Source organism: Cyrtonyx montezumae, unplaced genomic scaffold (assembly GCF_038088225.1).
Source record: "Cyrtonyx montezumae isolate F1298 unplaced genomic scaffold, pur_monq_1.0 scaffold_2, whole genome shotgun sequence".
In the NCBI taxonomy this organism is placed as follows: Eukaryota; Metazoa; Chordata; class Aves; order Galliformes; family Odontophoridae; genus Cyrtonyx; species Cyrtonyx montezumae.
This window is the reverse complement of record NW_027071936.1, coordinates 14952881-14965491: the sequence shown is the minus strand read 5'-3', so window position 1 is coordinate 14965491 and position 12611 is coordinate 14952881. Positions and strand designations below refer to the sequence as shown.

The 12611-nt window shown below is 42.5% G+C and overlaps 1 protein-coding gene across 2 annotated transcripts in view; it reads right to left on the bottom strand.

The window, feature by feature from the left end:
• The window catches only part of CCSER1 (coiled-coil serine rich protein 1), a 623183-nt gene extending 614771 nt beyond the window's left edge, over positions 1–8412 (bottom strand). For both annotated transcript variants that reach the window (XM_065736482.1, XM_065736483.1), the window contains exon 1: positions 8293–8412. The gene's annotated coding sequence lies outside the window, so the exon portion shown is untranslated. The remainder of the gene's footprint in view (positions 1–8292) is intronic.
• Between the last annotated feature and the right edge of the window lie 4199 nt (positions 8413–12611).

Genomic DNA, 12611 nt, shown 5'->3' with positions numbered 1-12611 from the left:
TTAATTCATCAAACACTAAACAAAACAAGTTCAAACTAACTTGTCTGTTTATTAACAATACACATATGCATAGCAGCGCTGCAGATCTGACAGTCTAGAACAGCCTTGTTGCTTCTGGTTCCAATTTCTGCCTCTCAGAAGTTTGATCTAAAACAAAGCCTACCTTTAAGAGACAGAACTCCCAACTCATATATTACTGTCTTAATGAGAGCCGTGAGTCAGAACTGGCGTAAAATTCACAGAGGCCGTGGCAAAAGCAGTCAGCCACCAGAAACTCATTTGACCAAGATCTAGATGTTAATATGAAGGCTTAAGAGAGAATAGAGATTACTTTGCAGCTAGTGGGACTAATCCCTGAATTTCTTCCGGCAACCTTTGCATGGAAGGGCAGAACCAAGACATAGAGCCAGGAGAACAGCTGATTTTTCTTTAATTCCCCATCAACTCTCCTCTACCTTTTTTTCTTCTCCCATCTCAGCAGATAAACAAGTTAACCAGCTACAAAACAGAGTAGTAGATAAAAAAAGGTCATTTACGGTGTCAGCCCCCAACAGCTGACAAACTTACTCATCTGTGTTCCTTTTATTTCCTCCTCACGTACTCCATATGCATGTTTTCCACAACTCTGAACTTGATTTTGAGATAGCTTTTCCAAACCTCATTATGCTTCCTACTATTCTCCTATATATCTCCTCTGAATATTTAAAATGCAGGCGAACATTTTAATGGTTTAATTGGTATTTTTAAACTCTGCTTCAATTGAATTTGGTAAAAACTATAAATACTTTTTTTCCCACTTGGTATTGTGCCTTTGCATAACTGCCATTAATATAGGCTAGGTGCCTCCAGGTACAGATCAGTTTATTTTCAGACACACTGAACTTAATGCATGCCAATTGTACTTGCAGTGTCTCAGCCATTCTGAAATTCCTTTTCCTATTATTCAGAACTCTCAACGCACCATAAGAAAAACTGTGATAGCTTTATTCTTAGTGACACTAAGAATTCAATAATGGGACCAAAATAAATAAATAAAAACACAAAGTCACATGTTTAATATCTTGTCGAAAGTCAATTAAAAAGAACGCATACAAAGTCAACTGAAATGATTCTAAAATATTATTTAAGTTTATAATCAAGACCTCATTAAAATCAGCAGCAATTTAACCATTGCCTTAAGGAGCCAACTTTTCTAAAGGATCTTATAGCTGATACATAAAAACTGGATTATAAACTAACAAATCAAGATGCTTCAGTCTTTTATCCGCAGTATGGTTACTGTGTTAACTGTACCTGTAAGACACAGGAGAATACACACAAAACAAAACCACACACTTTTGCTACATGATTTTGTGGAGCCTGCCATCACCTTTGCAAACCATATTCCTTATGCTGCATCTACTTTTGCACAGAAAAATGGCAAAATCAAAAGAAAATGCAAAGTACCTACCCACTTAAGGTTCCTTACCAGCTCATGAATCTCTAAAAGAACAAGGGGCAATTAGTAGGTCTTCCTACAGTGTCTCCAAAAGTCAGCCATAGAATCATAAAATGACTTGGGTAGGAAGATACACCAAAGATTAACTGGTTCCAATCCCCTGCTGTGGGCAGGGTCGCCAACCACTAGATCAGTTTGCTCAGGAACACTTCAAGCCTGGCCTTGAATGCCTCCAGAGATGGGGCACCCAGAGCCTCTACGGACAGCCTGTGCCACTGCCTCACCACACTCTGAGTGAAGAACTTCTTCCCAAGATGTAACCTAATCCTCCTCTCTTTCAGTTTAAATTAATTTTCCCTTGTCCTATCACTACTTATCTGCATAAGAAGTTGGTCCCCCGCCTGCTTGTAAGCTTTTTTTAAGTATTGGAAGATTACAATGAGGTCTCCCCAGAGCCTTCTGCATAGGTGCTTCAGCCCACTGATCATCCTTCTGGCCCTTCTCTGGGTCCTTGCTGTACCAGCGGCTCCACGCATGGCCCATAGTACTGAAGAGGGGGTCACAGAAGCAGAGTAGAGGGGAACAATCCCCTCCCTCCTCCTGCTGGCCCCCTTTTTTGATACATCCCAGGATACTGTTGGCCTTCTGGGCTGCAAGAGCAAACCACCGGCTCATGTCCAGCTTTTAACCCATCAGGACCTCCAAGGCCTTCGCAGCAGGGCAGGTGTGCTTTCACATACTATGTGTTTGTTTTTTGTTGGTCTTGTCTGTTTGTTTCGTTTGTTTTTAAAGTGTAGTCATGTAACAAAGGATTATAACACAATAATCACATTTCTACATCTATAGCAAAACTAGCACGTGTTACATGGTGTCATTTTGTAAATGTCATTTCCCACACACTCTGCATCCCAAACAGTACATCTTTTAAATATCAAGAAATACTACAAAATTATCATGCATCAATATTTATCCAATAATATCTGATGCTAGCGTTTCATTTTAAGCACAGTAGACACCATGAATTCGTCTGCAAGTACAATCTGCTCTCAAGGTATTTTGGAAGGCTATAAATCTGGAAGAACCTGTATCAACAGAAAGCATTGCTTTGCTCTAAGTAAGTATGTAAAAAGACACACCATCTTCTGTAGTGGCATTTTATGCCAGTCAATTCCCTTCAGCAACATGAAGAGAAAATTATTAATATTTTAATGGAAGAACTTGCTTACTGAAGCAATTTATTAATGTTTCTGAATACCGCAAATTAAATTAACTTGCTATCACTTTCATTGTTACAGTATATGCATTTAATTCCTATTTAATTTCTTCATGTACAGACTAAGGTAATAAGTATGCTGACAGTTAATGAAGAAAATGAAAGACAGTCTTAGTTTTGGCAGGGCAGTTATTCTATTATTTACATCGCAACTGTTTCAGTTGTACACCAAGAATTCAATGTCCACATACACATTTCAATCATCTTTTTTAAGTTATACGACCTGCTCAAATGCTCATTAAGACTCCCACTCCAATTCAAAGTAGTTCTAGGAGAACCAACCACAGGAGAAATTTCTGCCATTCAAGCCAGGAGCACATGGTCAAACTTGACTCTACTCTACCCTCATGAGACACACAGAGAAAAGTGATACAACATGCTTCAATAAATATATATACATATATATTTTTTGTTTTAAAGGAGAATTTCAGATATATAGCCTCAGCATAATCACTGTGCTACATATAATCACGAGACAGTAATGAACGTGAAAATATGTACGTAATACAGAGAACAAAGTACAAAGCACTTGCAAAATGTTGCTGCATATGTTTACTGACAAACAGCACAGAAGCTGCCATTAGCAGTCCACAGACCATACCCCCTTGCACAACATTTCATCTAAGTCATGCAACTCCATTCTTAGGATATGAGTTTTTACCAGCCACCACAATAGGTTAACATCTTTATATGGTGATATTTGCACAGATGTCATTTCCTCATAGGTTCTGCTTCCAATTAAAGGATTTAATCCATGTCACAAGCAACAAACTGTTGAATAACTTGTTGAGTATTTCTGTACTGTCACCAAAACTAAATCCCAGCATTATATTTCAGACTCATAGTTTGAAGAGTTTGGGTTGGAAGGGACTTAAAGAGTATTTCATTCCAAACCCCCTAACACTGGTGTATCAGAGCATGGCCTGGGTTGAAAAGGACCTTAAAGATCAACTACTTACAACCCCCCTGGCAGAGTCACCAACACCAGACCAGGCAACCCAGAGCCACATTCAGCCTTGCCTTGAATGCCTCCAGGGATGGGGCATCCACAACCTTTCTAATTCAAACATGATTGTACCAACAATATTATATCAATATTTTCTCACTAAAACATATGGAATGATCATTTAAAGACAGCACATTATAAAGGAAAAGCAGAAAAGCAGACAAAAGAACAAGGGTAAAAGAAGCAATACCAGAGAAGAACACCAAAGCTAAAAATGCATAGGAATCAACATATTCTACGTTGTAATGATTTGTACTGTAAAAATGTAGAGGCCAAGAGCTTTGTGGGTTTCTTGGTTGGTTGGTTGTTTTTTTAAGCTTTCTACCAGTCTGTCACAATTGGTTAATCTCACTGGAAGACAGCAGTGACCCTCAGAAGCATTACTGAGTGCCGAATCTCAAATTCCCGATATACTAGAACATGATAAAAAATTAAGTGGCATTTTCTTAAATAATGTAAAAGCACCGTTACATACTAGGAGTGATTGAACTGCTTTCTCTGAGACTTAAAAGCATAAAGTTCTGGAAGAGCTTGTATTTCTAGACAAAAGTAGTGATCTATTAGTAAAAAAAAAAACTTCAAGGAAAAAAAATGCTGCACAACTTTATACTAAAATCCTACTACTGAAATTGCAGGCAGTTTCCACATCTACACTGAATTAGCAAAAGACAAGCTCACTATGCTAGTATAGTAAGTTAGATAAAAGTAAAATACTGATCCAGAAATGTCATCATCCCAATTTTTTAATATCTACCCACAGTACAATTAAGGTATTTGTTTTTAATGATTATTCTTTGCAAAGAATTACAAAATTACAAAGAGACTACAATGCACATTCTTGCTTTTTTTTGTTCGTTGGTTGTGTTGGTTTTTTTTCCCCCCCCCTCACAATTACTGCTAACCCAAGGTTTCCTTTCCCTTATACCACCTCCTATAAAACTATTCTAGTGTATTCTTAGCATAAAACAACTATCCCACATAGGACAGACGTACTTAAGACAGAAACAGTTCCCCCAGAAGGATACACTAACATTTTGTTACTACATAATGGAAAACGGTACTACATTTCTCAGCCACAGAGCTGTGAGTTCGTATCATCTAAGTGGTAACACTCTGACACGCAGGAGAATACAGAAAGCAGTAAATAACAATAACCAGACAGTCATCTAGCAAACAGCTGCACAGGCATTCAATACAACTGTGTGTAAAAAAGGCCGCTGCTCCTCAAAGTTGCAAGCTTCTACTGAAGCACAAGGATATGCATGACGTGGTATAGGTACAAGTCATGCCATGCATTTTAAGTGCTTACAAGAGCTGTATTTTACAAGGCATCCCACACAGCTTGCAATAGCTAAAGCCTAACACATTTAACGAGGTAACATTGTCTACTATCATTGCAGAAAAAAGCCAAAAAATGCAATAATGAGAGAGCAACCCAATGAAGCTGAAAAAACTTTTTTTTTTTTTCCTGGAAGTATACATACACAGCAGCAAGAAGCAGGTTTCCCTTTTTTTTTTTTTCCTCCAGTTACAGCAAAACTACCCGCTCTGTTGAAGACCTCAGGCACTGAATCCTCTAACAAGCATTAACTTCTGCAAGATAGAGAATACAGCTCAGCTCCTGCCCCTAACAAGCTGGTGGTTATTCTAAAAATAAAGTATGCACTGCCTATTAATTTGACCTGAACAGTCTATGAAGTTTCTTTTCCATGAGTGCTTGCGCTGACAGAAAAACACCATTTCATCCAACGCTCCACCTGTTTTAATCTACCGTTAATTAAAACCATTTGGAAACATCATATCTGAGAACACCCAATTTTTTTATGATTTCCAAAATTTACCATTAAGCTTATTATCACAACATGATTTATTCCATGCAGTTCATAACCACACAAGAAAACCATACACATACAACATGCAATTTCGACCTTCCATCCACTCCTCACAGGCCAATCCAACAAAGCCCCAGTGCCTTCCATGAGCCTTCATGGAACCTGATAAGACAACCTGGCACGAATCTCCAGGTAGGAGCAGGAAATTGGCCAGATAGAGAAGATGCCTCTCTTTTAATTTAGAAAACAATTCACCTAGCAACCAAAACTACTCCCATATGTATTTTTTAAGTTGTTCACTGTACAGCCATTAACTACAAATATCATTTGTGGCATTAGGTTTGAATCAGGAGAATTTTAACTGTAGAAATTTAACTACAGAGCACATAAACTGAGACACGCACACATAAAAGGTTCCACCTTCTCAGAGTTTTAAATGACTCACAAACTTAAGTACCAAATGATTTCTCTCCACATGACCCAGACACTGTACACACCTACCTATTGTCTCAGGTCATCTTCCTTGTACAGCTCCAAGTCCATCCCTCTGCTCAGGCCTGCACCCAGCTCTCTCAAAGGTAGGAGAGCACAAGCTGAAGCGCACAAGCTATTCCAAGAAGTCTCACAAGGCTCACAGCCAAGGACTGCACTCCGTGGACTGACAGACAACTTTCCCACCCAACTAAATCCTCCCAGTGAGCAGCCTGAAAAACTGCTGCAAGAACTCAGCATCTAACAAAAAATGGATGTGCTTTGGTTAGTAGGAAAACTAAGCTCAGCTCTTGCCTTCAACCTTTCCCAGATAAGGCTGAGTAAAGTTTCTATTTGCATCTGCTTCTTTCTAAGAACGAAAGCTAAATAAATTAATAAATAAACGGCACAACCACACCACCACCAACAGGAACATCCTAGCAATCTTTTCAGCAAACAAACAAACAAAAACTGATCTACAAGGCAAACACAAACAGCGTAAATTGACACTTGTCCTATCTCCTTTTGTTTCCAAGTACTGAACTACTGAGGTCCAGGCAGTTTTTCCAAGAGCAGAGGATCTCTGTTTACCTGCTCTGTTCCCCCAGCAGGTCTATACAACAGCAACCCAAAAGCTGGAAACGCACGTTAAGATGAGAGGCCAAAACACTGCAAGGACCATCACATTTCTGACTCCAGTGAGTAAACGAACTCCAAGCTGCAAAAAATAACCCTTGCTGGCACAATGCACTTAGACATAGCCTGGACAGGCACATATTGCCTTCTCCTGAGTTGTTCTCTGCTTGGGATGTCATCCTCACATCCCCAAGAGGGCTTTCTAAGCTAATCCTCTGAGTAATTTCAGGACTGAGTCAGCCTAGTGCATTTCCATCTCAAAGACAGCATTCTTAAAACATACATACACACACACACATATATAGACACACATATATACGCTTTTTTTATACAGTTTCTGCAATAATACTGTTCTACAGTAGCCTCAGAAATTGAGGGTAAAACAAGCCCCCAAGAGATGATCACCAACGCAAAATTATAATAATACAGTTTTCACATTAGTATTACTTCTAATGAGTTATATACAAATCCTGTTGTCCTTTATACTAATTGCATTTGTACCACAGACACATACATCGAGCAGCTAACTAGAAGAGAGCCCTCCTAAATGATTAGGAGCGATGTCTTACTTTCCCAGCTTTTCTAGTTCATTAAAATTTCACTTTTATATATTCCTCAGCTGCTTCTACAACGTGTTTCCTTCTCTCCTTCTTAAGTGTGAGCGTGGAAAATTGTTTGAAGTAACTCATAGACCTTGCCTCACATCCCCACCTCCAAGCCCCCGGAGACTTAAACACTTCAAGTGCAATACACACCAGAAGAAAAAAAAAACACATCTGGCACAGAACAGGATAAGAAGAGATGTTGAGATTCCCTTCTAGTTGCATTCAACTATAAAGATGTGCAATCAGAAAATCAAGCATGCTACAATCGCTACGCTGAGATGTTTACTGTCATCGGTCTCAAAGGCAAGAGGGAGACACATGGCTCTGTGAAGCAAACAGACCAACCCTGTTCCACAGAAACAAGACTCACCGCAACTTTCCTCGCCTTGCAAAAACGCAAAAAAGGTCACCTCCTTCAGCCAAGAGAAACCACGTGGAAATCCGCCAGAGGAAGGTCGGGATTTCTACAACCCCGGTCCATAATAGGCAGCACCGCCACCATCTGCTCCACCTTTCGAGCGTGCCATGTGCGTTTGAGAAACACAGGCAGCGCCCTGGGCTCCTTGCCCCCAGCCCAACCCCGCGCCAACGCCGCCCACGTTTCCGAACGCGTTTCTCTTCCTGCCAGCCCCACGGGTTCACCTCACATCCCTCCGTAAATAACAATAAATACACAGCAAGGCGCAACGCCCGAAAGGAACACGAGCAAAAAGGACCCGCCGGCCCCGCCGACACCTGCCCGCCCCGCCACAAAGCGGCTCGCACCGCTACCTCCCCCCGCTCCTCCGCCCTCGCTAATCCCCAGCGCTCCCGGGGCTCGGCGCGGAGCCGCGGCAGCGCCGGTCCTCCCTCCGGCCGGGAGCCGCCCCGACACCGGGGAACCGCGGGGAACTCGGCACGGAGGCTCGGCTGGGCCGCCCCGGGGCGACACCCATCGCATCAGCTCCGCACCTGACACCGCGGGGCCGCACACCCGCCCGCCGCCCGCGCCTGGCCCCGCTCCCCGGGGCAGGGCCGGGGACGCGCTGTACCTGACCGGGCTCCTCCGGCGGGGGCTGGGGACCTCGCTGCGGCGCCGCCACCGCCGCCGCCTCTCTGCCTGCGTGCCGCGGTGCGCAAGGCGGCTTCCCGCGTCCCTGGCGCGGGGTGAATAATCCAGGGTCAGCAGTCACGCTGCGGCTGCGGGCTGCGTGCGCGGATCGGCGGCGTGCGGGCAGAGAGCGAGCGGGCGGGGGCGGGCCGGGGCGGCGCTTCCGCGTGTGTGTCGGCGTGGGGCGGTGCGCGGGCGCTGCGTGTCCCCGCGTGCCGCCCGCAGCTTTGCGGCTCTGAGAGGAACGTACCACGGCGGCGAAAGCCCGAGATCCCCCAACCAGGGCTCCGTTCGGCCCTGCCCCGGTGTGCTCACCATCTGCTCTGGGGGGGTTGGTTTTATTTATTTATTTATTTCCTGCCGCACCGCGGTCTGATTTCACTTCCTCATCCTCTCCACCGATGTTTCTCGGCGGAGCTTGCCTGCCGCGATCCAGGAGCATCGCGGTGCTTCTTTAAGGGAACGAGGGAAGGAACTGAGAAAGTAGTTCCCGTAAGAAAGGCGAGAGTTCATCTGCATCAACGCAGCTATGGCACACCTGGATTATTGGGTCAGAGGAGCAGTTACAAAGCATTTAGCTCCCCTGCTCGTTTCAAAAAGAAGTGGTAAAGAGGAGGAATAAATACGCTCGATACAACTGCTATTGACAGGGCAAGAGGTAATGGCCTCAAGTTGGGCAAGGGGAGGTTCTGATTGGGAAAAATTTCTCCTCAAGGAGAGTGGTTGGGCACTGGAACGGGCTGCCCGGGGAGGTGGTGGAGTCACCAACCCTAGAGGTGTTCAAGGAATTAAGACATGTGGCACTGAGGGACACGGTTGAGTAGGGATGAGTTCATGGGACTAGATGATCTTAGAGGCCTTTCCCAACCTTACGATTCTATGATTGTATTCTTTAAGAAATATAACTGAGTTTTCATAACGTTGGTCTTGCCAGTTTAAACAGCATCATTAGAATCAGCCACTCATTTTTATATGTGAGTGACAATCAGTCAAACATATTCACTGCTCTGCTCTGTGATGTGTAACAACAAAACCTAGAGATGTTTCCATTTCTTCCTGGGACAGATAATAACCTTAAAGCAGATCAAGTGTTCTATGTTAGCAGGGGAATAGCAAGAGTATACTGCACACAGTGATGCCACGTGAAGAGAAGCCGGTTTTTAGTAACTCATCATCCACATTTACAGATGTCAAAAATCTCATGAGACACAACCTCAACAGTAGGTGCTCATTATTCAGAATGCTGATAGTCACAATTTGGGAATTCTGAACTTCTCATACATGGTGCCCAAATAGTGTTACTAAGCACCGGTTCACAACCCAGCCAAGCATGCAGGCAGCTCTATGCGCATGAGTCGTCTCAATGAAGTCTAAGATTTTTGCTATAATTAAAATGAAATATCTGCCGAGCCGCTTCATGAAGCTCAGACAGCCTTGAAGCCAGAGGCAGAGGAATCTGGGTATCGCTGGATCAGACTTTTCCCAAAAGCCCTGCATGGTTTCTCACCTCCCTCTCTTATCCTTCTCCTGCATTCAGCAGGAGACACTCACAGCCTCCTAATGGTTAACCCCGACTCTCCAGCACGTTTGCATAAACTCTACTGCCCCAAAAGGTGAAGTTAATTGGCACTTCCAGACACACTTGCAATTGATGCTTCTACAGCAGCCGTGAAGTATTTGGTCAGCCCAATGACACAAGAGAACTACCAGCAGATAGGGATTGCAATTTTTAAAGGAAAAAATAAAAAATGTGCTAAGTTCAAGCATTAAGCAGTACCTGTTTAGAGGTGGGTTTGCTAGTGGATACCTCAGCGGATACCTCAGCAGATATATATATGGGAGCTATGGGAAGATGAGGGCTTGTGGACACCACACCCTGGGCCTTCCCAAGCACCCATAACATGATTCCCTTCTCCCACCCATATCCTGCTGGTCTGGCTCTGTTGACTTCTGCAGAAAACTTCTCTGTATGACAAGTTATTCACCAAACGAATCCAGCTCTGTAACACAACAAAGCTTCATGAGGTAATTCCAGATTTGGAGATTAGCAGATTCAACAGGAAGAATACATTCTTGCTGAGAAATAAATGTCCTTAAATTCACTGCAGCGACATGTCTGATTTCCTTGCATTGTCTGTCATTTGTTTCTATTCCCTCTCAGTTTGAGTTCATTCCTTGTTTCCTGCCTAATGGTTTCACATGATCCCCCATCAGAGATTCTCTGCTTGAGTTACAGTCGCTCTGCTTGAGTGACCCTAACTGCACAGCCACTGACACAGCCACAGACCGCTAACAGCCCTAAGTGGGGCTGGCCTCAGCTATAGAAATACTTGGGGGGGTAAAACAGATTCATCCCTGTTTTGTAGGAGCTTTTAATAAATCTTAAAATAACTGGCTCTATGACAACAACCGAGCATGCTGAGCTGTGATTCAGAGCCAGGGGCTGGCAGAGTGGCCTAACCCCAGCACAGGGATACCCTAGGCACCTCAAGAGGAACTGCATGGCTCCATAGACTTCACTGAAGTTCACTGACTTCACTTTTGCTATTTGAGCTTGGTTGGCACTGGATGGAGGTGCTGCTGCTCCACACTAACAATGAAGCACTATATTCCAGCCCAGATTTACCTTCACAGGAGAAAGCAAAGGAGGCCTCTTGTACCAAGCTGCTTCCACTCTCTTCAAGAATCATCCGATCAAGTGAAGCAGTGCCACACTAATCAATATGTATTGGTTTTGCGTTGCGTGTGATCATATCCACTTGCACCCTTGGAACAAGGATTAATTGAGTGACCTTCCACTTGCTGTATAGTGCCATATATGTGACATACTGAAAAAATAGTCACTGACGCTGGTCAGTTTCTTAGAAGTGATGAATTTCATCATGCTGACATTAAAATCTCAAAGGAGGTCAAAGTCTACTTAAGTTAATCAGAAAAGAATAGTAATTTGAAGCAGTTCTTAATTAATGTTCATGGGGTTTGTCCCCTGCTTTTAAATTGGTTGTAAATTGATTTATAGTCGCTGTCACTGGGCTCCCTCATGTCAATGGCACAAATGACACCACTTTTTTTGCAAGATAACCACCATCACTACCAGGGTCAGAAAGAACAATGACAATAGAAGCATAGAATTTCAATTCACTCGACAAGAGAAATTCTCATTACAGTCTCAAAATTTAGCTTATTAAATGGAATGAAGAACATTTCTTTATTACTAAACTAGTGAGATATTTGATAAGAAACAGTTCAGAGGAGAAAATAACAGAACAGGATAGGATAGGACTGGTTGAAAGGGATCTACAAAGATCATCAAGACCAACTGATAACTACTTATAGTATAACCCAAAATATATCATTAAGGACAACATCGACATATCTCTAAAAGATAAACAGGCACGAGGCAAAACAATCTCGGTGCAAATACCCTCACTCCTAACTCAGAAGGATATTTTCAGCAGTACAATGTCTTTGCACTGGCAGAAGGTCTGATCCTGAAGTAGATGACAAACTCTTGGTTTTGCATTGTAATCCCTGAAGCTCCACATAGGTAATGAAATCTGAGGGACTCCAAAGGACTTGGGCACAGTATTTTTATGAAAAACAGCTTAATGAAATCATCCAACCCATACTTTGTGTGTTTGCATTGCTTTTTATTTTCACAACAAAAACCTGTATATTGTTGGTTTGACTTTTCATTCTGACCTCTTTGAGGATTCTTACGGTAGAATGTGTTGGCTCTCCAGGCTACCGGCATTTAGTTCTTTGTTCAGACTTTTTTTGTATGCATTCTTCGTATTTAATTTTGTATTCTTTGTATTTAAATTGTGGAAATATTTTGGTTTATCTAGGGATTTTTAAAGTTCATTTTTACAATTTTTACCTGTTAGGGAAAATTGAAGTTGACAAGCATTTTTAAGTGTTGTTATTTATGCATTGTACAAAATGGGAATAGGAAAGAAACCTGCTGGAAGGGAAAACTGCATTTCTATTAGAAACATATTGTTAACACTGAAAACATTGTCTGAGGGTGGTATTCTGTACTAGGAAATAAAAGATTATAATAAAATATTGCATGCCTCATTTTATCATATCTGCAACTCTAATGCATCATCACAGCAGGAGCTTTTCACAGTACCACTGAACCTGAGGGTCTGAGCAAATTCTGCATTTAAGACTCATTAATTAGTTTTGCCTTAGGCCTAGGCAGCGCCTAAAGTTGTTCAGTTAGCGTGGAATTATGAAAGTTTTCCTCATCTGTTT